Source organism: Miscanthus floridulus, chromosome 8 (assembly GCF_019320115.1).
Source record: "Miscanthus floridulus cultivar M001 chromosome 8, ASM1932011v1, whole genome shotgun sequence".
Taxonomy (NCBI): Eukaryota; Viridiplantae; Streptophyta; class Magnoliopsida; order Poales; family Poaceae; genus Miscanthus; species Miscanthus floridulus.
In genome coordinates, this window is record NC_089587.1 from 223,468,274 (window position 1) to 223,489,849 (window position 21,576).

General features: G+C 43.3%; 2 pseudogenes; both read left to right on the top strand.

The window, feature by feature from the left end:
* The first annotated feature begins 344 nt into the window (after positions 1–344).
* Positions 345–5,856, top strand: LOC136470704 (uncharacterized; annotated as a pseudogene).
* On the top strand, positions 5,178–14,369 carry LOC136478300 (lysine-specific demethylase JMJ703-like; annotated as a pseudogene).
* The last annotated feature ends 7,207 nt before the right edge of the window (positions 14,370–21,576 follow it).

Below are 21,576 nucleotides of genomic sequence, written 5' to 3' on the forward strand. Positions count from 1 at the left end.
GAACTCAAGCTTTGGCGTCATCCTTCGCGGCTGCTAGCTTCTCGTCGAGCATCTTGATCACGTGTGCAGGTACCTCGATAGAATTTCCATGCATCACGACATTGTTGGGATCGGGAATGAAAATCTCGCAGTCAAACTCGTCGAGGTCGTAAAGCATGGTGCCGAGTTCGTACTCCCTGTGGACGAGACCGCAACGAGAACACGGCCAAAACCGCGGGTGCGCACGATTCCATGCTTCGTGGTCCTCATGGACGAGATGATAGCGAGCACATGTAAAAGCGCCGGGCGGCAAGGAATCCGGCACCATCTCGGAGTCCCGCGCGAGCTCCTACAACTCCGGCGTGATGGAGTCCAGCACCATCTCCTACGACACGATGGAGTCTGGCACGAAGGACTCCAGCAGTGAGTCTGGGACAATCTCCATGGCAAGAGAGAGCTTCATGGCAGAATCCGGCGCCACCTCCTCGGACACGACGGAGTCCAGCGCCATCTCCTACGGCACGACGGAGCGGACTGACGAGCGCGAGCAGCGAGCGGCGCGGCGAGTGGACCGGCGAGCGGCGCAGCGAGACGAGTTGGGGCCGAGCACGAGCGGCGCAGCGATGCGAGCTGGTACTCGAGCGGCGCGCGGTTTTAAGACGCAGACGACCACACGAGAGGGCGAGCGTCGCACGCGCGGCGTGAATCGAGGCGAGCGTCCCACGCGCGGCGCTGAGTAATTGCACGCAGAGATCGATGAGCCAGGGGCAAACAAGTCCAGGGGAGGGGTTGCGGCGCTAGAACGACGTTTTATCCGCAAACTACGCGAGGAGCCAGGATGTCGTTTTATTTGTATACGGAGGGAGTATGGTAGATGCCTGCAACCCTATTTAATAAGGGTAAATAGAGAAAAAAATATATCCTACTTAATCACTCTACGGTATGCTAAATTCTGTCCAAAACGACCTTAATTACCAATATGGAGGGAGCATTTTTTTTGCTACTACTGTCGGACAAAGCACATTGGCATCCACATCATATTTAATTATTCATTATTCCGTAAGCAGACCAATACCTACTAATTTACGACCTGTTTCGTAGGGCCCTGACTCCAACGAAAACAGTTTCGGCTTAGAGGTGGAGCTGTTGCTGTTTTGGTAAAGCGTTTGGTAAACAATGTCTCCGGAGATAATGAGGGTGAAATGTCTATAATACGCCTCTATTCTTTCTTTCTTTTTCTTTTTCTTTTTTCCTTATTTCTTATTTCTCTCTTATCTCCATCGCACATGTTTCTTTCACTTTTAAGGCTTCGTTCGGTTATCTCAGACGTACTGTTTCTTCATTAATTTAAATAGCGTAGGAACCCTTACCTATACGTTTGATTGACCCATTCTGCTACGAGGGCCGCGTCCGGCACTCGCGCCGGCGCCCGGCGGCGCACGCCTTCGAGTAGCCCGCGCGCTAGGCGCTCGTCGACCTCGACCGGCTGCCGCTCCCGGACCACCTCTCCGCCGACGAAGCCCGCCGCGTCGCTTCCACCTCCGGCCCCGTGTGAACCCCTCCTCTCCCCCCGCTGCTTCTCAGCGAAAGTTTCGCACCCTCCTTCCAAAAATAAATCGAACCTGTCGTGCCCTAAAATTTGAAGGGGAGCTGCATTTTTGCTCTAGACAGTCTTCAGTTTGGGTCCAGTTTAGTTCCCTTCTAAAATGCTAAAATTTTCAAGATTCCCCGTCACATCGAATCTTTGGACGCATACATGAAATATTAAATATAAATAAAAAATAAAACTAATTGCACAGTTTAGACTAAATTCACGAGACAAATCTTTTAAAATTAATTAAACTATGATTGGACATTAATTATTAAATAACAACGAAAAGTACTACAGTGTCATTTTTTTTTTTAAAAAAAAATCGCCATCAGGCCCGTATTTGACGAAATGACTCTTGAGCGCGGACTTGCCCTGTTCTTCCTCGATGAAGGCGCCTCCTGACGATACCCAACCCAAGAGCGTGAGCGTGGGATACGAGCAGAACCCGCTGAGCATTTACTACTGCTACGATTCTGCAGGGCATGGACAAGATGTAGAGCTCAGAATGTGCATTGCCGAGGTGGTCACCTGCATTGCCGAGGTGATATCAGTCATCTGTTCGCTGGTTGGTTTCAGCCAGTCCAAACCAATCAACTAATAATATTTTTTTCTCATAATAAACCAGCACCAGCCAGTCCAAACCAACCTATAAACCAACCAGCGAACAAGCCGGGTGTACATACGATTCATCTCGATTGGTTTGTGGCTGATTATTTGCAACTGTCTAATCTCTTGTTGGTGGTGTCAGGTCACAAACACTCCCTGGGCAGAGAGGGTGATGTTTACCTTCCAACCGGGCTCTGATCTCGTCGCGAAGCCCTTGCATGTCAGCCCCCTTATGGTATGACCTCAGTTTAGAATCAACATAAGCCAGCTAAAAAAAATGTGCCCTTGTGTATTCAGAATTCAGACAATGTGATCCTAAACACTTTTATTACCAAGCTGCTCTAATGGTAGTTGAAATGTTAATTTACTCAATTCACTTTCACCTTTGATCTCGTTGCAAATTCTTTTGCACAATCGTATAATGGATGTTTCTGAACTCTGATACTTGCTTGTGCGCATTGCCTAGTTAATTTTTGGTAACTTTGTGTACTGTATTCACCTCTGTTGCTTATTCTTAGTGTGCTTCTTTTTGTTGGCATGATTCGTAGGATATGCTCAGCAACTGGAGTTTTCGCGTTGATGCCCCTGGTGCTAGACTCTTGGGGACTATTTCACTGCAGCGTTGGATGCCAACCCCTTGTTTAGATCACCTCCAAATTCCAAGTTTTTTCACTCTCTTTCCATCACATTAATTTTTAGCCGCTTGCATGGAGCATTAAATATAAGTAAAAAAAAACTAATTGTACAGTTTAGTTCGAAATCACGAGATGAATCTTTTGAGCTTAGTTGGTTCACGATTGGACAATATTTACCAAATAAGACGAAAGTGCTACTATTTATCGGTTTGAAATTTTTTACAATCTAAACATGGCCCAAATTGGTTGGACAGACAAGTAATTCTCTGAGGCAGGCAACCTTCTTCTGGCTGATGCCGCAAAAAGTTGCTGCATGGATATACTGGGAGGTAAGGATCCTATCATGTGTTATGTAACTTTTTCTGATTCCATGGTTAAGTTTATGGTTCCATTTTCCTTAATGAGCAATAAACCCTATCTGATAACTCTAAGGAAAAGGTTATTAGTATGTATAAAAAATGAGATAAACTTGGTGGCTGTTTTCTTTATTCTTCTTTCCTCTATGTTTGTTTCTGAATATCTGCCATGGTGGTTGAATCATCATATGCGTGAATAATAGTGATTCTTCCCTGAGTTTATATGTTTGGTTTACACTCTACAGAAAGCCTTGACTGCACACGCTGAGAAAATTTTTAGGATTTATTTTATGATTAATACGGTACGAGCTGATAAGTTTAAACGAACGGGCCATGACTATCTCCCATCAGGACCACTTTCCACGAGTGCAGGACCACTTTCCACAAGCCCCTCTAGCCCAAAGCCCAGTGCGCAGCGGTCAGAGACGCGTGGACCCACATAGGCCGCTGCCCATACCGCCATCCTCCGCCCTGTACCTCCTGTCCACTACGAAAGCACGGACCAGGCCCACACGTCTTCCCGCCCCGTTCCGTTCCATTCCGGATCACCGGCCATCCTGATCCTAATCTCTCTCCTTGGGCGGGCTAATCTTATCGTCCAAGCAACGTCAGCACCCGAGGCCGGACCGCCGGACCGGACGCGGCGCGACGAGAAGACGCCGCCGTCGCAGGGACCCACCGGCCACCGCGTGCTCTCGCCACCTGCTCCTCCCCGCCGCCCGCCCGTCCGATCTGGGAGACCGGGCCTGACCGCGTCATCTGACGGTGCGGCGACGAGTCGTGGGAGCCGCGTAATGAGGGCACCAATTCACGCGGTCACGCCGGTGTGTGCTCGCGGGCGCGGCGGTTTCTTGCTCCTCCCATCGGCCTTTTTATCTTTGCAAAAAAAAAACCCAAAATTTATTTCTTGAGAGCCACCTAAAATTATCTTTTTTTTTTCTCGAATACACATGAGATCTGCGTATCATTGCATTTAAGAAGAAAATAATTTATCTTACAGGAGTATCCAGCTTAGCCGACCCTTTTATGAACAGAAATGCTATACAAATGGGTCTAGAGGAACATATATACTATTATATATAGCATATATGTAGATAGATAAAGTCAACAACACTAGTGCAAAATTATTATCAGCTCAAAAAGGCTAGCACATATAACGTGGCAAAGTTATATGAGTAGTTCCATGGCCACGTAAAATATTCATTTAAATTTAAATTGCCATATCATGGCAAAATTTTGGTAGTATAGTTGTATTCGCTCTCATTTTGTTTTCTTCTTCTGTGCAAACTTTATATTTGTGCTCCAAAGGAAATAGAGGTAACTCTGATTATTAAAAAAACAGAGGTAGTATTGAAGAAGCTCACATGCTGCACCTGCACCGCTGCGCGTCCTCGTTTTTGACTCTTCCACGTCTGCTGTTTTTTTCTCCCCTCATTCACAAAGGGGCCAGAAAATGGTCAAGAAAGGTGAGGTGGGCACCTCATTTTCTGCCCTCTGCCTTCCATGCCATCCACCCTCTGCTCTGCTGGCCCCAACTCCCAACCTCCCCAAGGCCGTGTTTAGTTGGAGGCCGATTCGGCGCCGCCGGATTCGGCGGCACTGTTGCACTGTAGCGTTTTGTTTTTATTTGGTAATAATTGTCCAATCGTTGACTAATTAGGCTCAAAACGTTCGTCTCGTAGAGTATAACCAAACTGTGCAATTAGTTTTTGATTTCGTCAATATTTAGTACTCCATGCATGTACCGTAAGTTTGATGTGACGGGAAATCTTCTTTTTGCATAGTGCCAAATTCCGGAAAATAGGGGGACTAAACATGGCCCAAGCTAATTTCCCCCACCAAGCATTAATCAATCAATTAATTATCAGTAGTTGTACTCCTGGTACTACCATTACTAGCCCTAACTATAATACTGCAAGCAAAGGACAAAGGTGCTGCTGCTCATCAGCCCATGGTTTAAGGCAAAAGCAACCATAGCACAGGCCACACAGGGCAAGGCAGCCTTTGCTTGCGTGCCCACTGTTCTTGTACAATTTCAGCAACACCCTTTGCTCTCCTCCTTTTCACACTTGCACACCTCTCTCTCTCCCTCTCTCTGGTGCTTTGCTGTGCGCCTGTGCAGCTGTTGGATTTCTTCCAGGTTACCCCAAGAAATGTAGAATACCAGTTACCACCACCCACTGACCCACAGGATTTGCTCCTCCTCTCCCTCTTCTGCAAAGCTGAAGAAAGAAACCCAGCAGCAGCCACCAGCACTATTTATCCTGAGCCCCCTGTATTTGGTTGGTACTTTGGTATCCCCTCTCTTCTTCTCCGGTGGATTGGATCTTATCTAATCATCATCACAAGAATAATAACAACCCCTGCCTGTGTTGCTTGCTACCCTGACCTGGCCTAGGAGAAGGAAGAGGAGGAGGTGGTTGGTGCTGGGGGCATCAAATCTTTTAGGGTCAGGGTCTCAGGGCGGCAGCAGCAACAGCGGCAGGGAGGAGCAAACCGATTTCTGCAAAAGAAAGAACAAAAACAGAACGGGTGGGTAAATCTCACAATTTTTTCGTTGCCGCAAGTTCTTGGATCTGAACAAGCCTGGCAAAAAATAAATAAAAAGCACGGCTGGGATGGGACGATGAGGACGATGACGATTCTGATATGAACGATTGAACTGGCCCTCTCACATCAGCTCAGCTGACGGATCTGTCCGTGCAAAAATTGCCGGTAAATCTCCTCTCTTCCTTGCTCCTCCTCCCCCAGCCGTTTGGACTGGGTGGGGGATCTTGTCGTTCTTGATTCTTGCTGCTGCTGTTGCTGTTGTTCCCTTTTACTTTTCCGTGTATACGCATGCTGTTCGTTATATATATGTATATGTTTTCTCTTTGGAGGATAGGAAGACAAGAGTTTGTATGCAGCCGATCTGAAGGTTAGAGCGACATGTGATGCAGATTCGTAGATCGGTGTTCTGAAATTCGTCGTTGGACGGCCGTACAGATCTGTTGCGGCTTGATTGTGTTTACCTGTTCATAGTAGGGATTAGCGCTGAAAAGATTTGGGGAAAGCAAATTGCCCTGCTTCAAGTTCAATCCAACCAAGGCGATAGGGCTCTCCAAAGGATTCAGTCAGATCCGTTCCGTATGTGTCTGTCTTCTTCATGGATTTGGTTTTATTCGTTGGTTTTTTTTTTCGTTTCGTGAATTTCGCAGCGTGGGGTGCGGATTCGTTGCTGCCTTGCTGGTACGATGGTGCCATGTTGGCTGCTCTGTTTCGTCTTCTTGCATTCTTTCTTTTTTTTTCACTCAGAAAAGCATGAACATCCGAATCCGATTGGGCGTTTGGACCAGACTGCTCTTGAGTTTGCTTCTCATTCTTTTTGATTTGTGCTTTGTTTGGTGGCATTCGAGTCAGATCTGTCTGCGAGCTGTTTGATCGGATCGATTTTTCTGCATTTTGATTGCCCAACTTACTTTGGGACTACAAAAGGCTCAGTTGATGTTTGGTTGATTAAAAAAAACAGAGGTCTCAACTCCTGCATTTTCCCTTCGCGGTCTCTTCTGATTTGCGTCGAGAGGACAGAGATTCATTTCCAATTTCCATGCCCCTCCGCTATTCATTCGCAAACCTAGTGTAAATCCGAAGAGATATGCGATGAGGAAAAGCAAATCGTTGGTCGATGAGGGGATCAATTTGGGCGGACGAGAACGAGAAGAGAGGAGAAAAGATGCGCGTGTGTGCTCGCAATCCGTGTCCGTGTGCCGGGACAGCGATGCGTGCGAGGGAGACCCAGCGCTCCAATCAGCTTGCGCCACGTCACCTCGCATTGGGCCTTTTGCCTAGCGGGCTGACTGGGCCGGCTAACGTGAAGAGAGACGGGGTACTGTGTGGGCCGGCTATTCGCAGGCCATCTGGCCCATCCATCCACGTGACGGAGACTTCTCGTTTCCCCTTCGTCGCTGCCGCCTCGCCCTCTCTTCTTCCCGCGGCCGCTGCTGCTCGGTGCTCCCTCTCCCTTCCCTCCCGTGGACGACATGGAGTTGGGAGGGCCCACGACAGGGTGCGGGGCCCGTGGAGGTCGTGGCTGGCGTGGCCCCGTGCGATTGTTGCTCGTGGTGTTTCAGCGGTGGCCTTGCTCTCCTGCATCAGCAGGGTACTGGATCCACTGTAATTTCAATGATTTGGTTTGGAACAATATGAATGCGACAATGTTCCCAACTGTAATTTGCTTATATACATATATTGAGGTTTATTGGTTGCCTTGGTTGATTAACAGTAGGCATTTGTATACGTTTAGCTCTTTTCTCTGTAATCCTCTTAGTTTCACTGTATCTCTTGGTTTGCTGATCAAGTGTCTTCCTTCAATGCAGTAATGATGGGAACAGAGTGCATCATGGCCACACTCGGCGGGGATTCTGAACCCTCAATTCCACCTGGATTCGGACCTTTTGTTGCCTTGGCGTTACAGGGCATCCAAAACAATGTCAAACCAGGTGATGCTCATTCTAGTTCTGCTCAAGCAGCGCAGTGCATGGAGAAAGATGTCGAAATTTTGGAACACAGTTCGGCGCATGGTCGGAGTGGCACTCCTGCTAGTACTTCTGGAAGCCATAGTTGCAGGAGGTCACTTCGCAACAGACCTCCAATAGACTATAGCCAGTTCGACATTATCTCGGATGAAGAGTCTGATGTTGAATCAGCAGAAAAGGTTTCACTTGTGTATCCTTATTTTTTTGTGCATGTGCGATTACCTGAATTTGTCATGATTTAATGCATTGCCGTGACATTGTTCTATTTTCTTGACAGGGAGTGGGATCAGTGAGACGCAGACGCCAGTTACCCAAAGGAGTACTTCGGGGATGTGCAGAATGTGCTGATTGTCAGAAGGTTTGTGTAACTATGCTAAATTGCTGAGTTACTTCCAGGAAGATGTTTTTGTCAGCTTATACACATCACATCATGCAGGTTGTTGCAAGATGGAATCCATCTGGTGCAAGGAGGCCTGTTCTTGAGGAAGCTCCTGTTTTCTATCCGTCCGAAGAGGTATCCTATATTTATCACACTGTGCAGTAGTATGAAGTACTTAGTTTATTTTTACATACATTAATCTCATGGTACCCTCTTGTGGATCAGGAATTCAAGGACACCTTAAAATACATTGAGAGTATACGGTCTACGGCAGAACCATATGGAATTTGTCGTATTGTCCCACCACCTTCATGGAAACCTCCATGCCTTCTTAAAGAGAAGAACATATGGGAATGCTCAAAATTTTCTACTCGGGTCCAGAAGGTTGACAAGCTCCAAAACCGTAAATCATCCAAGAAGACCAGAAGAGGTGGGATGATGAAGAAGCGGAGAAAGCTTTTAGAGCTGGAAGGTAACAGTAACATTAATCACAATCAAACTGGGATGCAGCAAAATCAAGAGAGGTTTGGATTTGAACCTGGACCTGAGTTCACACTTCAGACATTTAAGAAGTATGCGGATGACTTCAGTGAACAGTTTTTTAAGAAAGAAGTGTCCGGGGACTCAGTGCCATCAGTCGAAGACATTGAAGGCGAGTATTGGCGCATAGTCGAAAGGCCTACTGAAGAGATAGAGGTATCAGACTTCTACTATCATAGAGTAACTATGTCGTTTGCAATTCGTAGCTCTGTTCAAACTTTAGAAAGAAATATGTCGTTTTAGATCTGGACTTGTTAGAGAGTTTCTGGTTTAGCTTTCCAGTGCAGGTCTGTTGTTCTGTATATGATTCCTGATTGCCTGAACATAGTCCTTGCACTTGGGCATGAGATATTTTTTGGCCTAACTATAGCATACTCTAAGTTCTAATATCTGTTTTTGACATATAGTCCTGCTATCTTCTAACTTATCCAAAAAATCCGTTCTCATACAGGTAGTATATGGTGCCGATTTGGAGACTGGAACTTTTGGTAGTGGCTTCCCAAAGTTTTCTCCCGTAGTAAAATCTGATGTTGAGCATAAGTACGCAGAGTCTGGTTGGAATCTAAACAACTTGCCTAGACTACAAGGTTCAGTTCTATCTTTTGAGGGTGGTGACATCTCTGGTGTTTTGGTACCTTGGGTGTATGTTGGAATGTGCTTTTCATCATTCTGCTGGGTAAGATGCTCATTGGATGTCTACTTCCCTTACAATTAAGATTGTTGTCATTATCCAAATTTAATATTCATGTTCTGAGATTTTACACTTCCATGTCTCTGCTGACAGCATGTTGAAGACCATCATTTGTACTCACTGAACTACATGCATTGGGGTGCTCCAAAGATGTGGTATGGAGTTCCAGGAAAGGATGCCGTGAATTTGGAGGCTGCAATGAGGAAACATCTACCTGACTTGTTTGAGGAACAACCTGATTTGCTTCACAACCTGGTAAGCGTTTCTCTCTTGACTAGTTATTGTAAACTAGGGCTTCAGGTATTCATGCATCATCAGTTAACAGTTAACAGAACGCAAAATAGGTGCTATTTTTTTTATTGTGTCTTACTACAACGTGTCTTCCCACATCTCTCTCCCTCCCTCATGTGGTCCATTTATATTTTATATTATGCTGTAACATCACTATAAATAGTAAACAGATTTGGTGCTGAGTAATGTTAAAAAAAGTCCTGTTCTCTCACACCTGTCTTCTTTTCTGTATTAGAGATTTTTTGCCAGCAACCGAGTCACCTCCTGAAGTATCGCATCTTTCGATATATTCATGAAGTGTTCCTGTATTAAAACTAAACACTTACATGTGCGATAAACAGTAACACCTTAACTGTACATGTACAAGGTAAATATATGGTCATCTGAATATCCAGAAATATTATGTTTTTTTATTTATATGTATGATGAATATTTAGCATAATGGTGTGATGGTGGCTATATGGGATTTGGCTCTGCTGTGGCATGTGATGTTTGCGCGAGTTGCCTTCCTTTTGATACATATGAATGGGGGTACATTTATAAGATGGTAACTCCTTCGCAGGTTACTCAATTTTCACCATCATTGCTTAAATCTGAAGGAGTACCAGTCTACCGATGTGTTCAGCATGAGGGAGAGTTTGTCCTAACATTCCCACGGGCATACCATGCTGGTTTCAATTGTGGCTTCAATTGTGCAGAAGCTGTTAATGTGGCACCGATTGATTGGTTACCAATTGGACAGGATGCGGTAGAGCTTTATCGTAAGCAAGCTCGTAAAATTACTGTTTCCCATGATAAGCTGTTGCTTGGGGCTGCAAGAGAAGCAATAAGAACTCAGTGGGATATCCTGTTCCTCAAGAGAAATACTGCTGATAACTTGAGGTGGAAAAGCATGTGTGGACTTGACAGCACCATATGCAAATCGCTTAAGGTAGATACCTATTGCACTATTTATAAATAATGTTTTTATTTAAAAATCAGTGAAATCTTATGTAATTTCCTGCTCAGGCAAGAATCGATATGGAGTTGGTGCAAAGACAAAATATATGCTCTCCTTCTCAATCTAGAAAAATGGATGCTGAATTTGATTCTACTGAAAGGGAGTGTGCATTGTGCTATTATGATCTGCATCTTTCTGCTTCTGGCTGTCCATGTTGCCCAGAGAAATATACTTGCCTTGTACATGCAAAGGAGCTTTGTTCATGTGACTGGGACAAAAGATTTTTCCTATTCCGTTATGATGTCAATGAGCTAAATCTGTTAGCTGATGCTTTAGGTGGTAAGTTAAGTGCAATTCACAGATGGGGTGTCTCTCATCTTGGATTAAGTTTGAGCTCGTGTGTCAAACGAGAAAAAGACCAAGATTCGAAGACTCTTTGCAGAGTAACTGATGGCCCCAGAAGGTCCTACATGTCTCAGGCGTCAACAGTATCATTGGCACCTTCGATGGTTTGCAATGAACAGAATAATAATGGAAATAAGATGCTGGACACATCTAGTTTGGAAACGGATACTTCTGGTCCTTCTACTGAGCAAATAAAATCTGGAAATATTTCACTACAAAAGGAGACATGCACGAAGAATGAGGTACCGTGTACGCTAAACAACAGTGTCAGTCCTGAAGGGCACAAAGGCTCACTAAACTTTCCAGTTCCTTCTGGTCAATCGTTTTCTTCCAATTTTGCGACAAGGTCCTTAAGTACTAAAGATGAATCTATGAAAAATGCATATGGCTTGGCAGTATTTGAAGGGAGTAGAGAATCTTCTCGGGCTGGAGACCGTATATCTTCACTTGGTGGGCATCATAACATTCCACCAATAATGGTTGATCAAGGAAGCAACATGAATCTTAGTATGGAGAGCTCAAACAATTCACATAGGTTGATGGCATCTAACACTAATGCAACTCAGTGTCACTCCTACAAGGACCAAATGCACGTAACACCAGAGACTAGGGCTTGCGCTTCATCAAGTCAGCCCTTTGCGAGAACTGTTTTAAGAGCACAAAGTGTATCTCAGGAAGCATCAGCTGGTGTCTTTGCTTCAAAGTCTCTCATAGACCCTTCACTTGTGAAAAATACATATGGGGGTTTAAGTTCATGCGGTGCCCATCTTGGGCATCCAAATTTTGGTAACCAGCAACCAAGTGATGGATGCCTTCAAAGAAAATCTGAATCTCTATCTGGTTCAGAAGCTAGGGGTCATTCAGCTGCATTGGTGCAACCTGCTCTAGAAAATCATAATAGGAATGGAGGTGCACACAAGGGCCCTCGGATAGCCAACGTCGTGCATCGATTTAAGAGCATAGTTGAACCTTTGGAAATTGGTATTGTGCTATATGGGAGGTTGTGGTCCTCAAGCCAAGCAATCTTCCCAAAAGGTTCGTCTTTCCCTGACAATTGGCATGCCTCTATGCATCTTCCAGCTTTGTTTTAATTAGAAGAGATTTTGTTATAAGGAGCTACCTTTTGCAGCTTTGCATCCTTGAATGATTTTTATGTTATATGTAGCAGTATTCATGGTAGAGGAATGTTTTGCTGCTGTTAAATGTTAATTACTGGTTTACTACTTATCTGAGTGTCTTTACTGATATACTCCCTTCGTCCCCAAATAAATCAATTACTAGAATCCGCGCCAGTCAAATTTTTTTAAGTTTGACCAACTTTATAGAAAAGAGTAACAATATCTATAACATAAAATGAGCACCTTATGAAAATATATTCTATGGTAAATCTAATGATACTAATTTGATACCATAAATCTTAATGTTTTATTTTAGAAATTCGGTCAAAGTTTAAAAAGTTTGACTTAAGACAACTCCAGGAATCTATTTATTCAGGGACACAGGGAGTATTTGATTTTTGTCAACAGTTTGATTTATGTTTTTCTGATTTCCTGAACATGTTTTACCTTTGTAAACACAGGGTTCAGGAGCAGAGTAAAATACTTAAGCATCGTGGATCCAACACAAATGGCGTACTACATATCTGAAATATTAGACGCCGGACCGCAGGGACCTCTGTTTATGGTAAATTTCAGCCTTTTGTACCATCTGTACATCTGTTCTTCTGTATCTTGATATATGTTGCTTGATGCATATTACAGGTGACTCTGGAAAACTGTCCAGGTGAACTTTTTATCAACGTCTCACCTACCAAGTGCTGGAGCATGGTCCGTGAGAGGCTGAATATGGAGATACGGAGGCAACTCAGTATGGGAAGAGCTAACCTTCCTGCACTACAGCCACCAGGATCAGTTGATGGTTTTGAAATGTTTGGGTTGTTGTCACCGTCAATAGTTCAGGTGAGGAAACCATTCACTTGACCGCACTCTGAAATACACTACATCTCAAGAAACGAAAAAGAGAGAAGAAACACTGAAACGCACCAACTTCATGAGAAGTGAAACCTGTTTCAGGGTTGCATAACTGTATGATGGTTCACACATAGCAGCCATTGCTGCTACATGCTAGGCTTGTTAAGTGTGTAGTTGTGCAGCTTGCCCTATGCTATTAATTTCTCAGGCCACTGGTGACTGACATTTGTGCGGCTGAATCATTCCTTTAATTCCTCTCAGGCAATCGAGGCACGGGACAGAGATCACATCTGCACAGAGTTCTGGAGATCCAGGCGCCATATTGTCACTGAAGATCGTGACAGTCGGCAGATGGCGCCACTTCAGGCTCAGGGTCCACTGCATGCACTAAGGGAGCTGTTCCAGCGAGCCAACCGCAAGGAGCTGCTAGCCCTACGGAGTCTACTGGTGAGCAAGCAGCAGTCTGAACGACTTCTCCAGGCGGCAGGCTGCCCAAATCCTCGACGAGGAGATGGCCAAGCAGTGGCGCTGACAGGCGTAAATACTCTAATCTCTTGATAGCATGGGATTTTCTTTGACGGGATCAAGCAGTTTTCGACACTGAGAGAGCTGCTCCTTCCGTTGCGCCCCGTGCCCACTCTTTGTATTTTTGTGTCCATGTCCATGCTCCATGCCATGAGATCTTACCCCCATTTGGGTGTTCTTATGCGATCGGATGACTGACACCTCATCCACTGACCAGCGTACATACCGTTCTGTTCTTCCTCAATGTTAAGGGAAATAAATATTGTCTGTCTGGAAACTCTTATGGTGTCCTATTGTTCTTGTCGAGTAGGCTTAGTTATTCTTTTTTTTAAACGAAATAATTTACCTTCTTTTTTTAGTGAGGCGGCAAACGCAACATGAGATCTGAGATTTACTTGAAAGGTTGTACATCAGAAATGTCTGTTAACACTAGCAGATAGGAGTAATTTATGTGCCGAGTTGGTCAGAGTGGAGATAGTCCATGTACTTCAGGTTCTCGGCTGCACACTGTACATATATGGATGCTAGCAAACCGCTGTTACACAACAGTACTCCAATGAACATCTGAATGGTCGCTGCCATGTGGGCCAACTTTTTACCCTGGTCAGTCTCTGTTCTTGCTCATACATGTAAGTAAATATAATATACTCCTGCAACGCTACCCACCAAGAAAATCTAGTGCTACACAACTAGTTGCAAACCTGCAATGCCTTTGCATTTGGCTTCTGGTGCTACTAGGCAAAATCTTCCGTGTGTTTCGCATGGTTAGGTCCTGGAGCGCTCATGGAATGTGATGGCTCTCGTTACAAAAGACGGAGCTGGACCAACCTTGAGCGGATTTCAACATGCAAGCGCACGCCAATGCACTGACAATGTTTGCACTTGTGGCTAGGGGATGAAAAATGAAAATGGATATCTAAATTGTCTGACGTCTGTGTCCGCTAAAACTTGTAATATCGACATGCGTGTTTGTATCCGTTTTTAATGTTGATACTAAATGGATGTATCCGAATTCATTTTCAGTATTTTTCTCTATTCAATTCCAGATCTGAATTAGACAAAACTATGAAATATCCGACATTTATCTGTATTCGTGAAGAGCAAGGTATAATGAATCTATATAAAAGTTTTCTCTCTATGACTAGTGACTAATTATTCAATTTTAACATTACTAACGATGCATTGAAACTATTTAATAGTACATCTATAAATAACTTTTAATATTACTTTAATATTATTAATGGTACATAAAGATTAAATTAATTTTAGTTTTTTCTAATTTAGTTTAAACCTAATATATTTTTTATTGTAAATTTCCTTTAATACTTTAATTAATTTATTTATTGATGTAAATTATTTTATGTAATTTATAATTTGATGATAAATATTATATAAATAATGATTGATTAATTGATATATTTAATTATTAAATATGTATTTATAACTATGTTATTTTTTGATGGGCTATCCTTGTCTACGTTATATACAATACACATATTTTAATCTCTACTTGTGTAATAAATTTGTAATTACAAAAATATTGATAAAAGAAAAACGACTACTCCGTCCATACTAAAAAATAAAGTCGTTTTGGACAAGACTTGGGTTAAACATTAGGAATATAAATCATGAATAACTTTTAAGTTGTTGAGTTTGGAAATGTGAAAGCCATATAAATAGATTTGTCTTGAAAAATACTTTCATAAAAATATACATATATCACTTTTTGATAAATATTTTTATAAAAACAAGGAGTCAAAGTAATACTTTGGAGACCATGTCGCTGTCCAAAACGACTTTATTTTTGAGTATGATGGGAGTACTTGTTTCTTATTTGAATTTCTTCACTTGACATATCATTTTATTAAATAATTATCCATTATAATTTAGTTCACTTCGATATTGAAGATTATTAAAAGTGTACTTTGATTTTATTTTACTCTGATTATCGATGAACTTAGTATAGTTAAATTCTATTCATGTATGTTAAATTTAACAATACGCACTTTGAGTTGAACCGAGTAAAATTCTATTCATGTGTTGTGTCGTGCCGTGCCACCCATTTGGACATCTATATCGATCATTGATCATGAACTAAGCGAGCTTAGCTGGTTAAGTTTTTTGTGCTGGACTAGAAATTGTCCACCCGCAAGTATACGTCAGTAGCGTCTGCATTTTTGCAACTTGTCAGTGTGTGCGCTGGCAGCCGATAACTAACCAGAGACCTGTCTTTTGGGATCCACTCAATTGGCTGCTGGCTCTGCAGCCATGCAAGATGCATGCACAGCTGCCGTCGACCTGCCGCTGATGAGGAAGGGATAGATCGTGATGATATGCATATTGTTGTTAGAGACTAGAGCTTTCTCTCAACCTGTTTTCTGTGTGCGTGCCTTCTGTCTGTTTTTGGGCCTGACCAGTAGCGAGCTCCTTGACTTCTGCATCCTGTTTTTTTTCTTTCTTTTTGCTCTAAACGTACTACTACAAAGGATAAGGAGGTCATCAGCATATATAACATATATATGGGCTCTACATCTCCGGACTCCAGACATTCCAGAAGGCACGGTACCAATTTTGGCGTGTATACTGTCGTTGGGCTTTCGATCGCCTCAAACCTTTTTGCATCGCCCAAAATTGCATTGTGCTACTAATTGCAGTGCACACATATATAGCACATATAGCTGAGGTCATGCTGATGGTGGTATTACATCGGATCACGAGTTGCTCTAGCTACCCTTAAGATATGCACACTAGTGATACAAAATAAAATCATTCCCACGCATAGTTCAAGATTGAATTATTAGCAATGTGATGCTTTTAATTACATCAATCAATTAGTTATAGGCAGTGGTGAATCTAGCTAAGAACATCATTGGGCTCATCGGGGTCAATTTCGTTACATGATATAAAAGTTCGTGAGCATGAATAGTAATTTACTACATGATATACAAATTTCATCGGGTCGACAGACCCCGATAAACCCCTTTAGATCTGCCCCTAATTATAGCTATAGATAATAGTGCATTCTAGAAATCTTAGGACAGAATAAGAGAGAACACGTGCAAAAGATGCATGTGCCCTCACTGTATTTCCTAATCAAACGTCATCAGCGACATGATTAATGGTGATTGATTGATAAGTAAAAAGTATTTAATACAAAACTGTTTTTTGTCCCCTAGAATCCCTTATATTTGAGTACAATTTTTGAATGCTGGTATGTGCTATATTACACAGGACGAAGGGAGTACACATCAAATGACAAACTAGTTAATTAATAAGAAAAATATATAGTTGCTTATTAGCTAGCCTTTAATTTATTTATTTGGACCTTGTGATCAGTCGAAACATTTCCAATGTATAATTTCTTTCAGCTATGGGTTAATTTAAACAATTTAATATGTGGAGACATTCTATCAATTAGGGGCTTGATGTATGCAAATTGAATGGTTAGCTGCTGGGATTGATGTAATATAATATATGGTAGCTATATATTCCAAATAACACCGTATCACTTAGATCTAATTCTTTTTTTTTTTTGCAAAGCCTATATAAATTAAATGTCCTGAGATAAATGATCCATGCCATCTAAAGTACCATAACTCAAGCAGTTAAACTGTGAAACAGAGATATATGCATACATCATAATATAATACCAATAAGATATAATATCAAGTCTTGAACGATCTTGCCATGAGCTAGCTACCTATTACCAAGGTTTACTCAATCCTAAACTTCAAAAGGCATTACCAATGCATGTCCCCCCCCCCCCCCCCCCTCCTCCTTTCTCTATGTTGGTCTTTCGGTTTGAAACAAACTTCCCTCTATTAATGAAATATGTGTCGTAAGAGCAACTCCAAGAGACTCTTTATATATTTTGGAAAAAAAAATCCTCCAATAGCTTCTTTAATTAGATTTCCAAAAATAGCTATTCTTTATTATAGGTTTCTTGCTAGCCAAAGATGGAGGACGAGATTGGATCTCTAGAGTACACACAAGATATAGAGAAGCCGTTGGAAAGTGAAAATATTAAGAGAGCGATTTTTATTCAAATGGCTCTCCAAATGATGATTCAGAGAATAAGTTTAAGAGAGACTCTTAGAGATGCTCTAATGCACATTCTAGGAAAAAACAAATTGAGTTGTCAATCTCACAAAACATTAGCCATTGCATGAATAGAAAACATTTTGGGTTGTTTGTGAGAGTTGGAAAGGGCATATGATCTTATCAAATAAAGTAGAGGAGAGGATCAGTTTTGTCTATTCCCTATCCACATATCAAAACCTTTACTCTACTATGCATGATAAAAAGGGACAAACAAAATCTAAGAAACCGATGGATTCTAAGAAAGGTTCAAGAGATATGATCAATCAACAACTATCTTAATAGGAATTTACTTGTGCTCCTGGAATCAATACCATATCATGATATGTGAGGAGAGTAGATGATGTGAAACAACAATAAAATATATATGTTGCTTTTCGCAAAAAGAAAGAATATGTGTATACAGATGGTGCTGAATCAATGGTGTGACATGTAACAAGAATAGACTCTTAAAACATACGCATATATACTTTGTACATGGAAATGTCAAAATTTTATACAAGTAAAATATCTAGAATGATAAATGAATTTTGTACAAGGAAAATTCAAATTCTACAAACTTTGATCAACAGTTATTCAAAGTATATATAAGTTTATTAGGACATAAACCTTGCGTCAATATATATTTGTATTCAAAGTGTATATTGATTCTTTAGCAAATGACACTACATTGTAAAAGAAATTAAGGGCAAAAAATCTATTTTGTATAACATTTTTTATTAAAATATGATTATCAAGCAATATAGTAAACTAATTTGGACAGTCTATACGTCATTCAAGCATTTTTTTTGCTGAAGCTTTATTTGACTTGGTTGTAGATATATAATAATAGTTTATGTGTGTTCTTTATGTCTCCAACACCCAAACTTTTATTTGCTCAAATATTATTTAAAAATTATACAGAAAGTAATTATAACTCCTATCTAAAGTCGTAGCTGTACTTTTAAATACAAAATCACAAGAACTGCAATATGAAAAAAATACAAATGCAGGGGCCTTATAAGCTTGAAATTTTCTTACCTCATATTTGCATCAAACCCTACATAAAGGACTGTTGGAATATAAGTGAATTGCCCACCTCTCCCCATCAGCTTAAGCTTTTGGGTTGAACTGGTCAGTGCATGCAACTTAATATGGTATCAGAGCCAGAGGTCTCGAGTTCGAATCCTAGTTAGCGCAATTAAATAAAATAATTGTTGCTCACTCCTATTCCACGTCTGAGGCCTGAGGGAGCCTCCACGTGAGGGGGAGTGTTGGAATATAAGTGAATTGCCCACCTCTCCCCATCAGCTTAAGCTTTTGGGTTGAACTGGTCACGTGAGGTGTTAGTCCTATGTACTCTATATAATCAGCCCATAAGGCCCAATGCAATATAACACAATCTCCACCAATTATATTCTCCTTCATGGTATCATTCGCCTAGGTTTAGATCCTAACCCTAGCCGCCGCCGCTTCCGCACCGTGCCCCCCGGGGAGAAATCGATCTCCGCCGGGGGCAGCGCCACCTCTTTAGGTGCCGGATCCTATTGATCCCGCACCCTCTTCGTCGTCGTCAAGTGGCAGATCGGGTCTTCTCGCGGTGCTCGCCATGCTCGCCGTGGAGGATGCTGGGCGTCGCCCCATCCCGCGCCACCGTGGTGGTGGGCCAGGCAGATCGACCCCAACACCGCGCCGCCATGGTGGCGGCCGGTCAATCTACGTCATCCTCGTGCGACCTCGCGTGACCGTGACCCGTCGTGCGCCCCGCCCTGTCCGACTCCGGCAGCTCATGCCGCGAGCCGGGACGAGCCGCGCTGAGGTGCACTGTTGCCGGGGTACACCTGATCTGTTGCTGCTGTATCTTTTTGTTTGCCCGATCACTTGATCGGGATTGAGTCACCCATCGCCAGTCGACCTCACGCATACCTACTCCGGCATCGGCATCGACTACTGATGACATCTACATCTTTGACTGTGCGGCCTGGCCGGGGCAGGCGATGCCGAGGGGACGCCTTCCCACGTCGCTTATCGGTCATTCAGTCCGCATGTCTACATCGTCAGTTTGTCATCACCACCACAGATCGGGACGCCTCCGCCGGCTTCTTCCATCGTCGCTCCACCTCGCGCGTACTCGGTCCGTACAACCGATTATGCGCGATCCACCTGGCTCCCGTGACGTCCATCGTCGAGTACTATGCGCATCTTCTCCGAGCAACAGGGCTGCTGGCTTGCTGCCGTGTCACCTCGTCGGGCTGTAGCACCGTCGCCCGTGTGTCCGCTTCGCCGTTGCATCTACATCACCGTCCCCTGTGCATCAACGACTGTACTGCGCACTCTTTGCCGCGCCATCCGTCTACACAAGGTCTTCGTCCTACTGATTGGGTCTTCATCATCGAGCTGCCGCTACCCGCGCCGTCACTGAGCCATGCTCGCCGATCGCACCCCTCGCATCGTTGCTGAGCCCTGCTCACCGATGCGTCTGCTCTCGCACTGCTTCTTCTTCGTCTAGCACAACCACGTCGACAGCATCACCATGGTTGGGGCCCTCTACCTTGTACGCCCGGTATTGGCAACACCGACGCGTGCTTTCGTCCCCGATGCGTTGCTGGGACTGGCAAACCTAGCCCACGCCTCGGCGCACAGGTGGCTTGACTGCATCGACTTCGGCATTGACCCTCCCGTTCCTACCCCGTCTACCTCGACTACGTCGTCGCCTTTCTTCTACGTCTACGACGGCCTTGACTGCGTTGACTTCGGCATCGCCCCCTTCCACGACGACTGCCACGACGCGTCTCCGTCATCATCATGGCGCCCCTCGCGCGCCTGCAGCTCCATCAACATAGCAATCCGACCACAACTACGTCGACCTCAAGCCATCTTCAGCACGACTTCTTCGACCACGGCTATTGCGCCCTCACGCTTGGCTACCTCGACATCGGCACAAAGGGCTACCGCCTTGCATGAGGGCTCATCGGCTTCTTCTCCAGCCACATCATATGCGCCGCATCGACTGTTATGACTACAAGGGATGTTAGCTTCAGCTTCTTCTCCAGTCTCACCGTCTGTGGCGCTCCCGCTGTGACTACGGGGGATGTTAGAGTAACTAGGAATAGTACCACATTGTCTAACCACGTGAGGTGTTAGTCATATGTACTCTATATAATCAGCCCATGAGGCCCAATGCAATATAACACAATCTCCACCAATTATATTCTCCTTCAAGTACAAATCTAAGGCACCAATCAAATTCAAGTTTGGAGACCTTTAAGATGCCCAAGTGAAGTTTGGCGATTACTCCTACATTATTCCCAAGAAATTTTAAATCACACACACATACACATATAACATACTGTATATGTAGTTTTCCCCCAACTTGGTTATTGATTGATGAAATGCATGCATGATTAAATCTGGATAAAAGATTGTTGCCAAGACTCTGTCTGTGTTCTATGTATGTATATACTACTATAATACTCCCAGCAGAGAAAGAGACAAGAAGTGAAGGCAAATGTAGCCAGATCCAGTAATTTTAACATGAATAAGGAAAGGCATATATAGCCAGAAGAATGAAAGCATGGGCTAAAACAGGTGCTGCCCGATTGTACACACACTGCACCCAACTGAACCATAAACTATACGTTTTCAGTTCCTACGTGTCTTCTACCTTTTCTTTTTTCGAAAGACTCCCCCATTCCTTGCTTCTTTTGCTTGCCATGTTTGTTTCTTCTGGTGGCCAGGAGCAACCCTTTTGGCCATCGTAGTTTTCAGGGGTGAAAATAATAGTAGGCAGCATGCATCATCTATGTGCTACACGGTTCATAGCAATACCACCACAATGGACAATGCCCATGCATGCAAATCAAATAATAACAATGCCAAGCACAAAGGAAACTAAATATGCAACTGCAGGCTGAACTGAAGAAATATAGTATTATTGAAGTTACAAGGTATGGATTCTCCTGGAATATATAATTGACACATAAATCGAGTTTCCAGAGATCGACCTTCAGACACAAAAGTAGCTAGGTAAACATATATATGTTTTTCCTGGCTTTAGAAACTATATATGCTTCAAAT